Raw genomic sequence first — 16,058 nt, 5'->3', positions numbered from 1 at the left:
AAAGTAAAAGTGGCTTTTCGACTCTTGCTTTTAGTATACAAGTCTATGAATAATAAATAACCATAAAATTCTAAGAGCCAATAAGTTCATCGACCTCGAAAATTGACCTGATATTTTCTGCATAAAAATGTATAATTCGACCGAAAACAATCGCTTGCATCGATTTGACATCGTAAGAAATTACTTGGATTACTAAAAATTCGAACAATCGCAACCTTTTGTAATCAGTTACTCCGATTAGAAACTCTGTTGACAAGCGATTACAACAAAGAATTTGCAAATTTTGTCTCACCATAAATCTATTACAGCGGACAGATTTTTTAAACGAAATATACGCAAATAACCTGCTTTTGGATCTTTAGTGGTATAATGGTGATGGATTTTATTCAAAATGTGCAAGACACACATATCAAGTTAAACAATTTTTTTATATTACAAGGTGACAAACAAGCAAGCAGCCACCCAGATTACGGATACGATCGCTGCCCAATTAGACATAACCAATTGCATATGCGTTGCCTACCTTTGATCGACGCAGAGGAAGCACACAAAGAGGATATTTCCCCTTCCTCTACGTCTACTCTTCCATCCAATCAACTTCCAAAGGGGACGAAAATTATGCATCCGACCACTCGACGCCGCCGACTAGATGTCGACGATCTAAACTTATCAGACGAAACGCGGAATCCGAAATCCACTTGACGCCTGTCTTGTGTGATTTTGGTAATTCACCGTTCGAACAAACCATTCTTGCAACAGAGTTCCTGGCGTAGCTGTTTGCTTAGCATTGATGTACGTTTCAGTAAACGACAATAATAACAGACGTTTTATCTGTTACCGGCAGCTTATTTTGTTCTCATTTAAAAAATAATATTTTATATGTTTAAAAAAAAGAAAAGCCTTGTGTCCGGAAATTGTTAACAAATATGTGAAATACAGGTATAAATTGATTATTTTTCCTCCATAAGTTCGCCTTTGTTAAAATGTAATTGATTTTAAGAATTTAGTCACGATCTATTGTCGCCAGTTAAATGAACAACCACGTCCATTATACTCCGATATTTTTGATGAATAATTGTTTTTCTATGTTATCAATCTAAAGTTTTAAATTCTATAACATTTCGTAAATAATATTTTTACTAAATGTTAACATAACAATTTATCTTAATTAAAAATATATATCTTAAAGCATATTTTTATTCTTATGTGTATACCATAATCTTAAAATAGCACTAGTGAATGGCAAGACCAATTTTATTACACAAAATTTTATTAATTGAGAAAACGAATTTTAACTTAAACCATTTTGAAATCAAGTGAAACTAAATGAAAATCTAAGGTTAAAATATCAATGAACGGAATTACAAAATAAAATGAAACTATTAATAGCCGTGAAATCAAATTATCTTTGACATGACCATGTTTTATGATTTCTATATTTCAGAAGTTCACAAGCCGCGTATATTTCTTAACAACGTTACAACAATCTAGATCATTGGCGATTGTAGGGTCGGTGTTGTACAACATAACCGCAACAATCATTGTCAGAGCTACAATTTAACAGAATTTATCCTCTCATCAAACTGCGCATGTAATTCGATGATGACCTGTTATATCACTTTATAGCTGTCAACCGCGATTCCTTACGCGCGGAAAGAAAAAATAACTTAATTAGTAGTCCATGTGTTTTTCCAGACTATGGTATACATTTATGACAAATATCAGCAAGATCCATACAGCCGTTGAAGACATCTTTTAAACAAACATCCATCCAAACATTCGCATTTAAAATATTAGTAAGATGTACGCTAAATAACAACACTTTATTTAAAAAAGAAAGTTCAACACAACCTTTTCCGATGACTGAAGTCAACATTAAAATAAAATCGCCACAGATTAGTAATTTTGAAATACAAAAAATTCTAACAAAGAATTTCTTAAGAACAGAAAATAAAAGTGTAAACGGAATTAGCGAAGGCGAGGGGAAATACAAACTTTTTAAGTGACCTTAAAACTGCAAATCATGTAGTTAAATGTATTTTTTATAATATTTACTATTTCATGGTTCGTTTAATTTTAAATTGAATTACATTTTAACAACTGTTATAAACATTGTTCCCTATCCGCTTATAAAAATATCACGTATCTTAAAGCAAATTAATTTTACAATTCAATTGGATTATTTTTCTTTTATAGGTGTTTAGGTTAAAATTGGAAGCACTAGATCAAGGAACTGCTGTCATGGTCGGACAATAAGTATTTTATTTATATAAAAAAATGTAACCTAAAAAATATCATTAAATTAGTTACGTTCCCTAGATCAGAATACGGAAAATATTACTTCTTCACGGATGTCTATGAAGAATAGAAGGACACATAGGCTACTAATTTGACTTTTTTTTATTCCGCACGGACGGAGTCGGGGGCGACAGCTAGTACAAAATTATTGCGCACTTCAAACTGTGTAACAAATTTTGTTTCATACGAGCACCATCGTATTTGCTTTAGAAAATTTAAGGTCGTTTGTCTCTGTTACCCATATTACCGGTAACGCTACCGCTTAAGTTAAATATGTATTTCCCTTAAGCACGATCATTTGTCAGTCTTAGAAATTAAGGGTGTGGTCTGAAGCCCATTAGTTGTTTCATGACAGTTACAGCCTGTTGCGGTGACTTTGAAAATGAGATCGTAAATATGGACACAATATGACTCAAAGCACACGGCCCTCACGAACATTTCCAAGTTCAGATTATGGTCTAATTGAAAAGATATCGACGGAAAGAAGTTAACGTTAAAATTAAAATCACAAATAATTCTAGTAATATATATACTCGTATTATACTTCGCTTAAATATAATTTTGTATATTTCCTTGTTGTTATTCAGACTTTACTAGAATCTAGAATTTAGTTATTTGTATAATACAATATAATAAAATAGCTTAAATCTTTGCTTAAAAGACTTACGAATGTACACTTAAAATGAAACATTTAAATACTTGCTTAAATTATTTAACGTAGATGTAATCGTTTTTGTTATATTTAACGAAAAAGGTTAATGTGTGCCTTTCTTTTTTCAAGGTCAAAGAGTTCCGTAATGGAACATACCTAATTGTTTCCATTGCATATTTTTTCACATATTGCTACCACACCTTAATGAATAATTTAATTGAATTATGAAACAAAAAGTCGCTGCAAAACCAAAGTTAGAATGTACACTGTAATATTTGTCTTAGACTGTAATGTATAGTTGAAGGTTACAATAGTCATGTAACCCCTCGTGAACTTTGTTAGTAAATTGATACTGCTGTGTTCTGTACGATTAAATAATAAAATAATTTGCATGTATTATTACATCATTATATTGTTATGTTGAACTTTAAGGAACGTAAGTCACTAAATATAAAAGTAATAAAAACTCAGTATTACAAATTGATCAAAACAGTTTTTTTTCTTTCAGTTACTATTGAAAATTTAGTTCCTCTTAGTTATTTTTAAACTTACAACAATTTTATGTCTATTGTGAATTTTATACAATAAATACGATTTAAATATACACATAATATGGACCGATATAATCAAATCCGTTGTTCTCTGTATGCGTTTTGAAAAACACTTAACTTTATGATTGATTTTTAATCAGAAATTAATATCTATTGACCGATGCTGATTAATATTTCAATTACATCATCATTTGAAACTAGCTGTCGCCCGCGACTACGTCCGCGCGTAATTAAAGAGAAGCCTTTGTGGTCTTCCAGATTATTTTCTATATGTATGCTAAATTACATCAGGATCCGTCGAGTCTTTCTGGAGACACCTTCAAACAAACGTCTATTGATCCATCCAAACATTCGGATTTATAATATTAGTATGGTTATTTTAAATAAATCCGCTATATCTTGTGGTTGTACCATACGCGGTCAATAGCGGCGTCTCACGACTACGGTCAAGCTTCAAGGTCTCGTTACATAACACAACATTTCGCCTCTATAATTGATACTCGACGAGTGCCCGCATTGTTGTCCGATATCTTTGTCAGTAACCGGACAGCAGAACAACAAACTTTTGATACTGTCTATAAAAATAAACAAATTGCAGCATGCATGTTTACTTCGTTCTTTTTGATTTATTGTTACACTGAAAAACCGTACATTTTATATCCGAGGTAATTATTTGTACTTTCTTCTTCTCATCTCTTACTCTTCTGTTTTTATCATTTAACGACTTTTATGTCTAATTTATTTGTCGCCATTGAGGCTTAAAAATGACACTGTAACGTAACAAATGACCCATTACGTACTTCTTGAAGGAAGTTGTTTGATAGGAAATAATTCTAAAAAATTGCTCGTTTCTCACATCTACTAAAATATTTAAAAATTGATTGCAGATAAGTTCATTTTCATATTTGTCGTTTCATACATCGTTTAAATCTTTGATATTCAGTATATTGAACTCGTTCTACCGATCAACAAAACTAGGAGCATTAGTATTTCACTGAGAACGCTAAAAAGCTTTTCGGTATCAACCTTCAAGTGGCATATTCAATTCCTAAAATAGCTTGAAAAATACTCGGCGGCACGTTGCATAAATTTTTCACAATGACTGCCGCCGGAGTTCGTGACTCTTCAAGCACGTCGATGCTTTGCGACCACCTACAATATTCATTCGCTCTAAACGCGTTTTAAAAATACACATAACACACTTCAGTTTTCGATCAGCTATCGTATTGATTTGTAGTATTGTAAGATAATGATCTCGTCATTGCATAGTGTTGAGCTTTTATTTACATACATTTAAATTGAATAATTCTTTTGAGAAGATTTAAACGCTCGCCTTGAAATTCATTATCGTTGGGATTCGCTTTTGACAGCATTATGCATCAATGAATTAAATCTTTTTCATATTTAAACAATAGAATGTAACCTGTTTTAATAAGACAATGCATGTAGCCATTGAACATTTTGGGTTCATTGTCAAAAACTGGCCTTAGATTTAAATGGTATTTAGGTCAGTTATGATTTAACATTTCTTGATATTGACCGTAAGCAATAACAAAGGATAAGGAACATGATTTTAGTAAATAGTTTGTCACGACATTAAATGATAAATTTATTGTATTTAATTTATAAACCATTTGGTAACAGTAGCAGAGTCTTGTCGTCAATTTCGATAGCAACGTTTGATTATTAGCCTTTGTTAAAGCCACGGAGACAGGCCCTCAATCTTAATGCTAATTAATTGCTTGACGTCTAAACACGACTAACGTAATTTTAAGATATTACTCAGTTTCGGTTCGGCGAAGGTTAAATCTATCTAATGAAATAAATGTGACACCTTATTGTAATTAATCCTTGCCTTTAAATACTTTAGTAATTAAGAATTGTGTTTATAATTAAAAATATTGAAATCGTCCTTATATTTTGATATACAAATCTTACATATATTATTATTGGGTGGATGGATGGATGTTTGTTTGAAAGTATCTCCGGAACAGCTCAACGGATCTTACTGAAATTTGGCAAAGATGTAGAATACAGTCTGGAAAATCACAAAGGCTACTTATTAAGTTTTTTATACCACGCGGATAGAGTTGCGGGCGACAGCTAGTCTATAATATGTCAATTCTATTAACAGTGATTTACCACTTACCTAATGAATAAGAATCTCAATATTTACCGCATAAAAGCCGCCGCTTTAACTATATCGTGTGACATTTGACATTACCTTGACAGTAAGTGAAGGTTCGTTTTCTGTTTAGTTTATTGAACCGACCACTTGACATTCTGCGGTTAGTATTGTTGAAAGTTAATTACGCTATTATTAATGGGACCACTTATGATTTGAACCTTCGATTCTAATAGAAAAAGGCGAGCCAATTTACCTTCTAAATTAATTTAGTTTCATAAACTTTGACCACCGTTCACCAACCATAGAGTACAAATAAGAATTTCAAATGTCCATCGTACTAATATTATAAATTTTGCATACGTGTAGAACAGAGTCTAAAAGAACACATAAGATACTTATTATTTTTTCTTTAATTCTTTAATGCGAACGGTATCGCGTGCGACAGCTAGTCATAGTATATTTTTTTCTCTTCTCTGGTTAGACTTTGATGTATCCTGTATTAAGAATTTGAAAATGGAATGAGAATTATAATTTTCCAATATCGATATCGTTTTACGGAAAATGTATTGGCAAGAAAAACGGATTAGGATTTAAATCAGGTATCTTAACGAATGTAATTCTGAAGAAGGAAATGGGAAAATATAATGGGAACGATATTTTCATCTGCGTCGTGCAAAGATCGTCAATATTAATTTGTATCACTCGATTGAAGCGGGGCGACGAGTTCGTCTCCCTGTTATGTTCGATGTCAAATATCCAATTTGAAGAATATTTTATACACTCGTAAGCTTAAATCTTTAATTGGTTTCACGTTAGTTTAGAAGTGGCACTAATATATCAAAAAATTATAAAAAGAATAGGACCTGCAAGCAAAATCTTTCGATTTACAAAAAAAATCGAAGCACTAGGAGTGGAGTTTCGCACTAACACGCGTGAACATTAAAAACGAATTTATAACCTCCTTATTTTTGAAGTCGTCTAAAAATATAGTCAGGTATAGGCCCAGAATTGCCGAATTAGATAGTTGACCTTCTAAAGCATATTTCAATAGGATGTAAACTTACTCTAACGTTTTTTAATGTATCAGGATATCTCAATGACTTTTTAAGACACATCCATTGAACAGCTTTATGCAATTAGTAACAATCAGCGCAGGATATGTCCAAATGTACATGAAGTCAACACAACTTTACGTAACCGTACTACTTCAAAATTTAACAAGAACAAGGGGAAACTTATACATTTCACCTTTTTTGCAAAAACCACTGTACCTAGATTATATTTATTGTTTTTTTTTTCATCATGTTATTGACAATATTTAATTTTATGCCAGTACTATGTTACTAAAGGGGGCGGGTCAGTACAAGACACGCACAATACGTTACACGAAAACAAAGGTCATATTGTATTCGATAGTAATTCAATGCGTACATATTCCATAATTGTACTATTGAACAATAAATTATTACCAAGCGTTGTGCGTGAAGCAAATTCTCCTTACTGTCGGCTAAATGTATTCTATTAATCATCGTTTAAATAAGTACATAGCTAACTATGTCTATGGTCAACGGTCGCTTCGCTATTTCGGCGATTCCAGGTGGTCGCTCGCTCGTTTGCCATAAAAATATTAAAAAAAATCTATGTGTTTGCTAGCAATAAAATGTCAAAGAACTTAATAGGATCATTCCTTTTACTTATTAATGCGAACCAAAACCGAACATTGAAATGATTTAACCAGATTTTAATAAAAATACTTGAAAATTATTATAGAAAATTGATAAAGAGTACTCTTAAGGACCGGAATAAAAACATTGAAGCAACGAAGTATATAAAGTCATTTGTAATATAATAGCGGTCGCCCGTGACTCCGTCCACGCGGAATTAAAAAAAACATAATTAGTAGCCTATGTGTTCTTCCAAACTATGTTTTATATGTATGCCAAATTTTATCGAGATACGTCCAGCCTTTCTGGAAATACCTAGAAACAAACATTCACCATCCATCCAAAAATATTCGTATTTATAATATAAGTAAGAAGTAATATTTTAAATCAAACGTAAACAAGACGGATAATATAACATATTTATATACACGGAAATTCTTGTTTATCAACACTGTTATACGTTAATAAGATTTTTGTCAAAGCGAATTAACGTCTTATAATTAACATGGAACTGGCAATACGTTCCAAACGATTAACTTGATATATTAACGTGTAATGAACAAGCTCACAAATGAACGAAGAACGAACGAACGAAATAGAGTTGTTCACTAATATAATTAAATTCCAGACACAAATGCAATACTCAGGACACTTACTAGACTAACAAGGTTATCTTAAAACGTAATTATAAACTTGATGAAGAAATTTTTAATTGCTTTTTAAGTTAACAAAAAATCTAGGTCACCCTAACTGTAACTGTCCATTTAAATGGCCATTAAAATTGTTTATGAAATCTAGAAAATTTTACGCGTAGTGACTATTCGTTTAAATATTTAAACAGCACATTTTGCGATTTACTAAGGCCACAAAAGATTAACTGACTTAATGGTAGTTTTACAAAGCCTTTGTATACTTTAATATATAATATGATGTTGAGGATCTAACAGTGGGTTTCTCAGACCAAAATATCCGTTTACAAAATATTGTTAACTCTATTTTGTCAAAGATAACAGAGATGACGATATGTTTGACAAAGATTTTGGTCTCAGAAAACAACGGTAAATAATTACTGATATATTTAAGAAATAAAAATATTCTAGGTTTATTTGCCATTCATTATTTTAAAACGTTTAAAAACAACAGAACAAGTGACATAATTACGTACTGCCACTGCAATATGCAGTATAATTATTTTTCTTGGAAATTAATTTAAAAATATATTCCACTTCGCCAACATCAATTCTGGCTAACTCATTTAAAAAATAATAACAGCATCTATTTTAACAGCGCCCGATCCAACGTCAATTTCCGTTTTGATAGTCCATTTATTAAGGTTGTCGATAAATTTTCACCCATTTTCAATTACCAAACCGGCGAAGCGATAAAAGTAAGGAAAATGGCCCCCAGGTAGATTGATTTTATTCAATTGTTACTATTCATCACGATTACATACAAACCAAATTTACAACATGAATATAAAATTGTCAATCGAAAAAAAATTATTTCAATTTCCGACATGATTTTTAATCATTTTTGTATTCATTTATCACATTATACAATGTTTAAATAGCGCCTTAAATAGTTTACAAGAACAGTGTTAGACAGGATTTAGGATCAAACAGCTGTATTTATTTTTGTAATTAAAACCGATCATCAATTTTTGAAAAGCATTTGCGGTGATTATAACGAAAATCCATTTTTTTTGCCCGTCCGTCCACAAGCCGGCGATTGTTCTAATTTTTTACCGGAACTGCTAGACTAATTTTAACGAGGCTTTAAAGCAAAGTTTGTGGGCATATAAAAGTTAGGTTTTTAGTTTGGTGTTGACAAAGTCGTAGGCGACCTCTAGTACTTAATAAATTCCATCAAAACAAAAACCGTGAACTGACCTTGAAAATAACGACCTAAATTCAAATAACCTTTCGTCAAAGTTCAATGTTCGGTTCGATGACGAATTACAGCTCAGTTGCATCATAATACAATAGATCGATAGTCTAGGTTGTCTTTCAAAACTTCTTGTAACACCTCTTAAAATCCGCCCTCTCTCATGAATAATTCTGAATTTGAATTGATGGTGTGAGAGGTAACCCGCAGCTCCACCGGACCCATCACTCTTGCTTCCGATCTGGGACTTGTAATTTAATTATGTCTTCGATATAAATCTTTTACTTAACGAAATTTAATCACAATAAATTTGAAATCAACTTTTATAAATACAATTCTTAACGTTAGTTCTAAAGTCTCACCTAAAAACAAATTAAAGTTATCATCATTAACCTGTCTTTATCCCTACGGAGAGTAGGCACAGTATGTACTACTTCTCCATATATCTCTATCAGCTGCCATATCTGAATTCACTCCTTTCGTATATACTGTGTCACACAATCCCTCCATACTGTCTTTGGTCAACTTGCAACATATGAAATTGTGAAAAATATAATAAAAAATTTAAGTATTGAAGTATGCAATTTGCTATTAGGTTATTACGATTAATGTCCTTACAATAAGTACGTTCATTCGTTCATAAGTGAGCTAATTTAGACAAATTTACCGTTGAGTTATGGATCATTAACTTACAACAACCAAATATTACAAGTCAATTTGATAAATTCATGTCAACTTTATTAGCATACAATATATCTTTATTCTAACAAATATATTATATAAAATCTAATTTATTGTTGTAAGCCAAACATAATGTTCCAATTACTTACTTAAAAAATTGTATGGTCAGAATTTCATGGCTGTCATATATTTGTAATACATCCGGGAATTCCCTTCACAGCACAGTTTGTCATCTACAACGATCCCACATATCATGTCGGGACATGACATAATTCAGTTTTTTTTTTATTAAAGCTTACATTTTGAGTTATCAAACTTATAATAAAAATCGTTTATTTTCTATTTTTTTTATTATTTATTTTTAGAAAGCATGATTTTTTTATGTTAAAAATTAAACATACTTACAATGGGTTTCTGAAGAAAAGTCCCAGTTTATATTGATATCCTTGTTTTGTCTAACAAAAAGAAAGGGATGAAGATATGTTTTTAACAGAAATTTTGGTCTCAGCAACCAATGGTTAGTTGTGTATGTTTAATTTACATTAAGTTCAAAAATAATAAAGTATATATTTCACTTATTTATTAAACCTGATCAATAAGTGCCATAAATATTTTTTTTAGCAGGAAAAAGTTAAGTAATACCAATATTAAGTCACGCAAAGAATAATATAATAATGAATCAAACCGACACGTATAATTTTATCACAAATATCTGCAGGCGCGAATGCTATGATTTAACGCCTCGATTGAATTTAACCTAGATTATATCTCTCAAAGGCATTTTATTGAACCTACGAATATTGATCTTTTATATTTAGTATAAAAAATTCTTTCAAAACACGACCAAAAAAATAATAATTACATTTCATGCTTTTGGTTAAGTTCAACAGAAAAAGGTAATATATAAATTAAAAAAAAATCAAATGAATTCATGCCCTTAATTACAATTCTGTCCGTAAATATAATCAACATTAATTATTGATGTTCAGATATTGGTTTGAACTTTATTCCAAACAAATTCATACGTTTCGTTATTCCAAACACGTATCCGTTAAGTATTCTTCACAGAATTCGAATCCTGACGAAAACAATTTCCATATAATTTGTATCTTTATATGTCACCAAAGGAATGAACATGTCTGTTCGACGAAATAACACACATGCTTAAAACATGCGAGAATGTCTAAGAAAACGGAATCGACAACAAAATATCTAAAGTAAGAAGACACACATTCTTGAAGTAATATTTTATGCTAGTACTCTATTTGTATCCTTTGATCGTAAACACAAATGTTTGAACACTAAGAGGCATCATTAATATTTATAAAGGTTCTTTGCTTTCTTTAAAGAAAAATAGGCTCACATATTGACACTAACACATAAGCGAGGTGGAAAGCTTTGAGAAAAAGAGTAAATTCTTTTTATTTCACTCCAAAGACGTCAAAGGTTTTATTATACTAGTAGCTGTAGCCGTAATTAACAAAAGACTAAACTATGTGTTTTTCTAGACTATGTTCTACATCTATGCTACATTTCAACGAGATCTGGGGATACCTTATAAAAAAAAAGGATCTATCCAAACATCCCCACTTACTATAATAAGTAAAATGCAATTTTTTTTAATCAATTCAATAATCTACAAATAAGCCCAATTTAATCTAAGCCACTATCTTCCATCAGAAAAGTCAATGAAAATAGAAGCCGACACAGAAAATAGATACACGATCAAAACTCATGGATGGGAATATTTTGTTCCGTGTTAATTGAAGACTTGAGATTCAGGAGACAGGTCTCCTTAATATGTTGATATATTTACTCACAGTAGCTCCTTTTTTTTAATTAACGCCTTAATAAAATGACTGATAAAGTTATACAAATAACGTTATGAGACGTATATTACTACAGGTAATAGAAACTCTTCTTTTACGAACTAAATAAATGTTAGAATAACAAAGTTTTTTCGCTTTATGACCATCAACATCACTTACGTTTTTGCCTTCTCTAGATTAAAAAATAAATAATCCTCCCACGCAAATTGGTCTGAATAAACATCCCATGTATTTATACCGTAGCATGACCTTCTATACACGCGTACCCGAGAATAACAAAATAATTTTGCACGAGCAACACTCAACAAAGTTAAAAGCATATGAATTTTCACTCAAAGATATAATTTAGGAAATAAAATGTTTTCATAAAAATAAAGGAGAAAGAAATAAATTAAATATTATATTAAAAGAAAATATAACATTCTTTTGCAGATCTTGAGCGTTCGTGAAAGCAGTCCACGGTTGAACTGGAGCACTCTTCAAGAAACGTAAGTTAATTTTATTTTACGTCAAAAGCATAATTCCAACGAAAAGGCTATTAATACGAGTAGTTTTCAGAAGGAAAAATAAACATAGGGCATGTTTAAACTCTGCATGCCACTTAAATGCATATGACTTGCAATACATAAATACTATTATATACATTATATACAAACAGGTTGACACACTTTGACATTTAACGAAACTACGAACACATGTATATTACTATATTATTAGGAACAATTTTGAAAATTATGTTATTATAGTTCTTGACTTTCTTAATATCTTACTATCTTACTTATATTTTAAATCCAAATGTTTGAATGGATGTTTGTTTGAATTTTACTCCAGTACAGCTGCATTGATCTTGCTAATATTTAGCACAGATGTAGAACATAGTGTAGAAGAACACATAGGCTACTAATTAAGTAATTTTTTTATTCTAATTTTAAAAATAATAATCCACATAATTCTGTCAACAGATCAATTAGAAAGTTAAAAATTCTTTCTATCAGAGTTTTTTCATAAAAACAAACGAACTCGACATAGCAGAAAATCTTAGCAAATAATAAAGTAATTTGTAATATAAAAAGTTGAATTTTATAATGCGACAAATTGCTGTTGCCTAATCGATTATCTATTGTGTTGTGAATCAGCGCAAAGCTTAAAAGTAAACCCTCGCAAATGCCAGAACAATGAGTCCAGATAACACGTTACGTAGCCGTTCTTTTTAATCTCACTACTAATTTTTCTTTTCTTAAAGCAACAAACGAAATCTTGAATAGATGCCAAATTATTTTCAAGCCAGTTAGAGATAATGTCTTTTAAGTAGAATTGTTAGGTAACAAAAACAGCTTCGTTCTACGGTTTTTTGCTACGTTAAATAAACATAATTGCAATATTTTATTTTTAAAAAGTATTGTGTATTTTATTCAAATATTAGCTGTCGCCCGCGACTTCGTCCGCGCGCAGTTAAAAAAACCTTTAATTAGTAGCCATCCATTCATCTAAACATTTGCATGTATAATATTAGTAAGATTACGTTTTAAATAAACATTAATACTATAAAAGTGAGGTAATTTTTATTCTTTGTTCATTTCTTTTAATTTTCTATGTTGTATTTCAAAGATGTTAAGATTGAAAAACTCTTTTGTTGTTCTTGTAGTATGTCGAAATTATTAAACATTCGGTTCAAAATTCAAGAAAGTATTTCGTATTGCCTAAACAAAAGAGAGATTTTTCAAATTACGATGTAACTCTGCATTTTGATTATTTTTCGAAGATAGCTTCATATACACGCCCTTATTTATATTTTTAAATTTAGGATACTGAGGTTTTATTTAGTACTTTCTATTATTTTGTTTGATTAAGCAACGCATTTTTTTCGTTTTAAAATATTTTTATAACATGTTTCATTGTTTAGTATTTTTGGGCAACATGTATATAATAACTTAGGTTGGTATATTTTAAAAGGAAATATTAAATTAAACGAGCCAAAAGAAGCGAGAACTGAAACAGATATGACAGTAAAACACAGCTACGCTTAATTAGTGAAGAACCAAGAATAAATCCAATATGAAAAATAACAAACACTGCGAGCCTTGAAAAAAATGCTAATTCGTAAATCAAATCAAAAGGCCCCGATGGTAAATCCCGTTAATGTAATTAAGCAGCGCAAAGTTGAATGGTCTCCTGTCAATATTATCCGGGGCCGGTACGGGGGGGGGTGTACGATAAATGGATTAGGGTAAACAGCATAAAGAACCTTTTGTACCCGAAATTAAATGTCACCCGACGTCATTATTCAGACTTCGTTTGACACGCCCGAACGCTACCGACTGGTGTCATGTCGCTGCCACTAAACATATAGTACATACGTAATTTTATTAATAATCTTAGTATATGAAACCTTATATCTTTTAAATTTTGGCTAACAAACGTACTATTAACCGTTGGTTTCTGAGACCAAAGTCATTATCTCCGACAAAACAGTGGACAGTATATTTTAAAGGGAGATTTTGGTCTGAAAAACCCCCTGTTAGTAATATATTTTTGGGTTGTTAACATCTATTAATATTAAGTTAATTTTATAAATTAAAACGGATATCAAAACAATCAAAGTCTTATTGTAACAAATTATATCTTCAAAGAAAAGTCCACTGAGAATAAATTACTAAAGTAATTGATATAAATAGTAACAAAGTGTAAATTGGGAAAGCGATTCTACGATCGTTATAAAAATTAAATAGTGTCTTAATAACAGCGTTTTGCCATTTTTTACTTTTCATTACATTTACGATCTTTCACATCTTTATAACTCTTATGTTCATTTTGTATAGTATACCATACATACAACTTTATAAAAATATACGATCACTATAAACTAATTTTTAACTTTGTTTTTTGCTTTTCTTCAATAAAGAAATCTTGCCACAATAAGGGTTAACAGATTTTACTTATTAATATTATAAATGCGAATGTTTCTAATTAAGCATGGATGTGGGACGAAGTCTGTAGAACACATAGGCTAATAAATATTTTTTCTTGTAAATTCGTGTGGACGGAGTCGCGGGCGACAGCTAGTAAATTTATAATTTTAATTCGATTTTAGTGGACCATGGATCTTTTGTGAGTACAATTATTTGTGAAATAGCCTTTGTTTCACCCTTCGAATAAACGGAATGAGGTTAGGCGTGCTCGGATCGTATGTAACGAGAATTTCTAATGAGGCTCATGTAATTTTATATCTCTGTCTCTTTACTTTGTTCCAAGAAGGTCCTCGTTTAAATGCTCACGTCTTTACAATGTTTACAAAATCCTTAGGATTTACAATGTACGAAATACCACATTTGTTAAAACGTTACACTGTTAATTAAAAACAGCTATTGACAATTATTTTAAGCCCAAGGCTGTCTAATTGAAGAATAATGAACGTACTTTTGCTATTTCTAATTAGAACGCGCCTTTAGAAACCTTTTTCTATGTCTAGACAAAGAGCTTTTGAAAAACACTAAGTTAGAACTGAAATAGAAGTGAACATTTTTTAAAACAAAGTAAGAGACTTCTTTCTATTTAGTAGTATTCTTAGTTTAAAACTAAGAATTAATTAACTTTAGAATGATCTTATTAATATTATGAAGTCGAATGTTTAGATGGATCGATGGATGGATGTTTGTTTGAAGGTATCTCTAGAACGGCTGAACGGATCTCGAAGAAATTTGTCGTACTTATAAAACATAGTCTGGAAGAACACATAGGATAGTAATTATGTTTTTTTTTAGTATTATCATATGCCTGAGCTTTCTTGTTTATTCAACAAAATATAATAATTATTGCTTCGTATTTAAGTAAAAATATATTGTAACCGTGAATTCATTTTCCATTTTCCATATCAATGTACTTAAAGAACTCATTTTACAAATTAATAGAGTCCATGATTTAAATTGTTCAGCCATTACGATACCTCCAATTTTCATAATGAGTTCCGTAATGAGGACGGATTAAATGCACTATTTATTGAGTAATATTGCATTAAATATTTTAAATATTATATCATTTGTTTTATAATATGTTATAACACAACATATTAGTAACAACTAACAATTGTTTGTATTTTCTTTGCAATGAAATACTAATTTAAAAAAAATGTAATTAAAGTTTAAAAGTAAAAAAGTGTTGTAAGTAATTTAAAATTAAAATACATCGAATGTTGTTCCTAGTTTGTACAATTCTACTCAAATCAATTAACCTATTTCGTTGGAACTATTAGTATTTATTTATTTTCGTTAATCAATTAAAATTGCCAAGAATCCTTCCAAGTAAAGTAATTAAAAATAACAGTACGAACGTTCGCGTTTCAGGTATTCATAATGTACTAGTTGTTGCCCGTGA

General features: G+C 30.6%; 1 protein-coding gene across 2 annotated transcripts in view; it reads left to right on the top strand.

The window, feature by feature from the left end:
- LOC106123482 (uncharacterized) overlaps positions 1-16,058 on the top strand; it is a 90,199-nt gene that overhangs the window by 35,750 nt on the left and 38,391 nt on the right. For both annotated transcript variants that reach the window (XM_013319839.1, XM_013319838.1), the window contains exon 3: positions 12,120-12,175. The gene's annotated coding sequence lies outside the window, so the exon portion shown is untranslated. The remainder of the gene's footprint in view (positions 1-12,119; positions 12,176-16,058) is intronic.

The sequence above is a fragment of the Papilio xuthus genome, unplaced genomic scaffold (assembly GCF_000836235.2).
Source record: "Papilio xuthus unplaced genomic scaffold, Pxut_1.1 DF826115.1, whole genome shotgun sequence".
NCBI lineage: Eukaryota > Metazoa > Arthropoda > Insecta > Lepidoptera > Papilionidae > Papilio > Papilio xuthus.
Note: the sequence above shows the minus strand (reverse complement) of the source record. Positions and strands in the feature narration are given on the sequence as shown.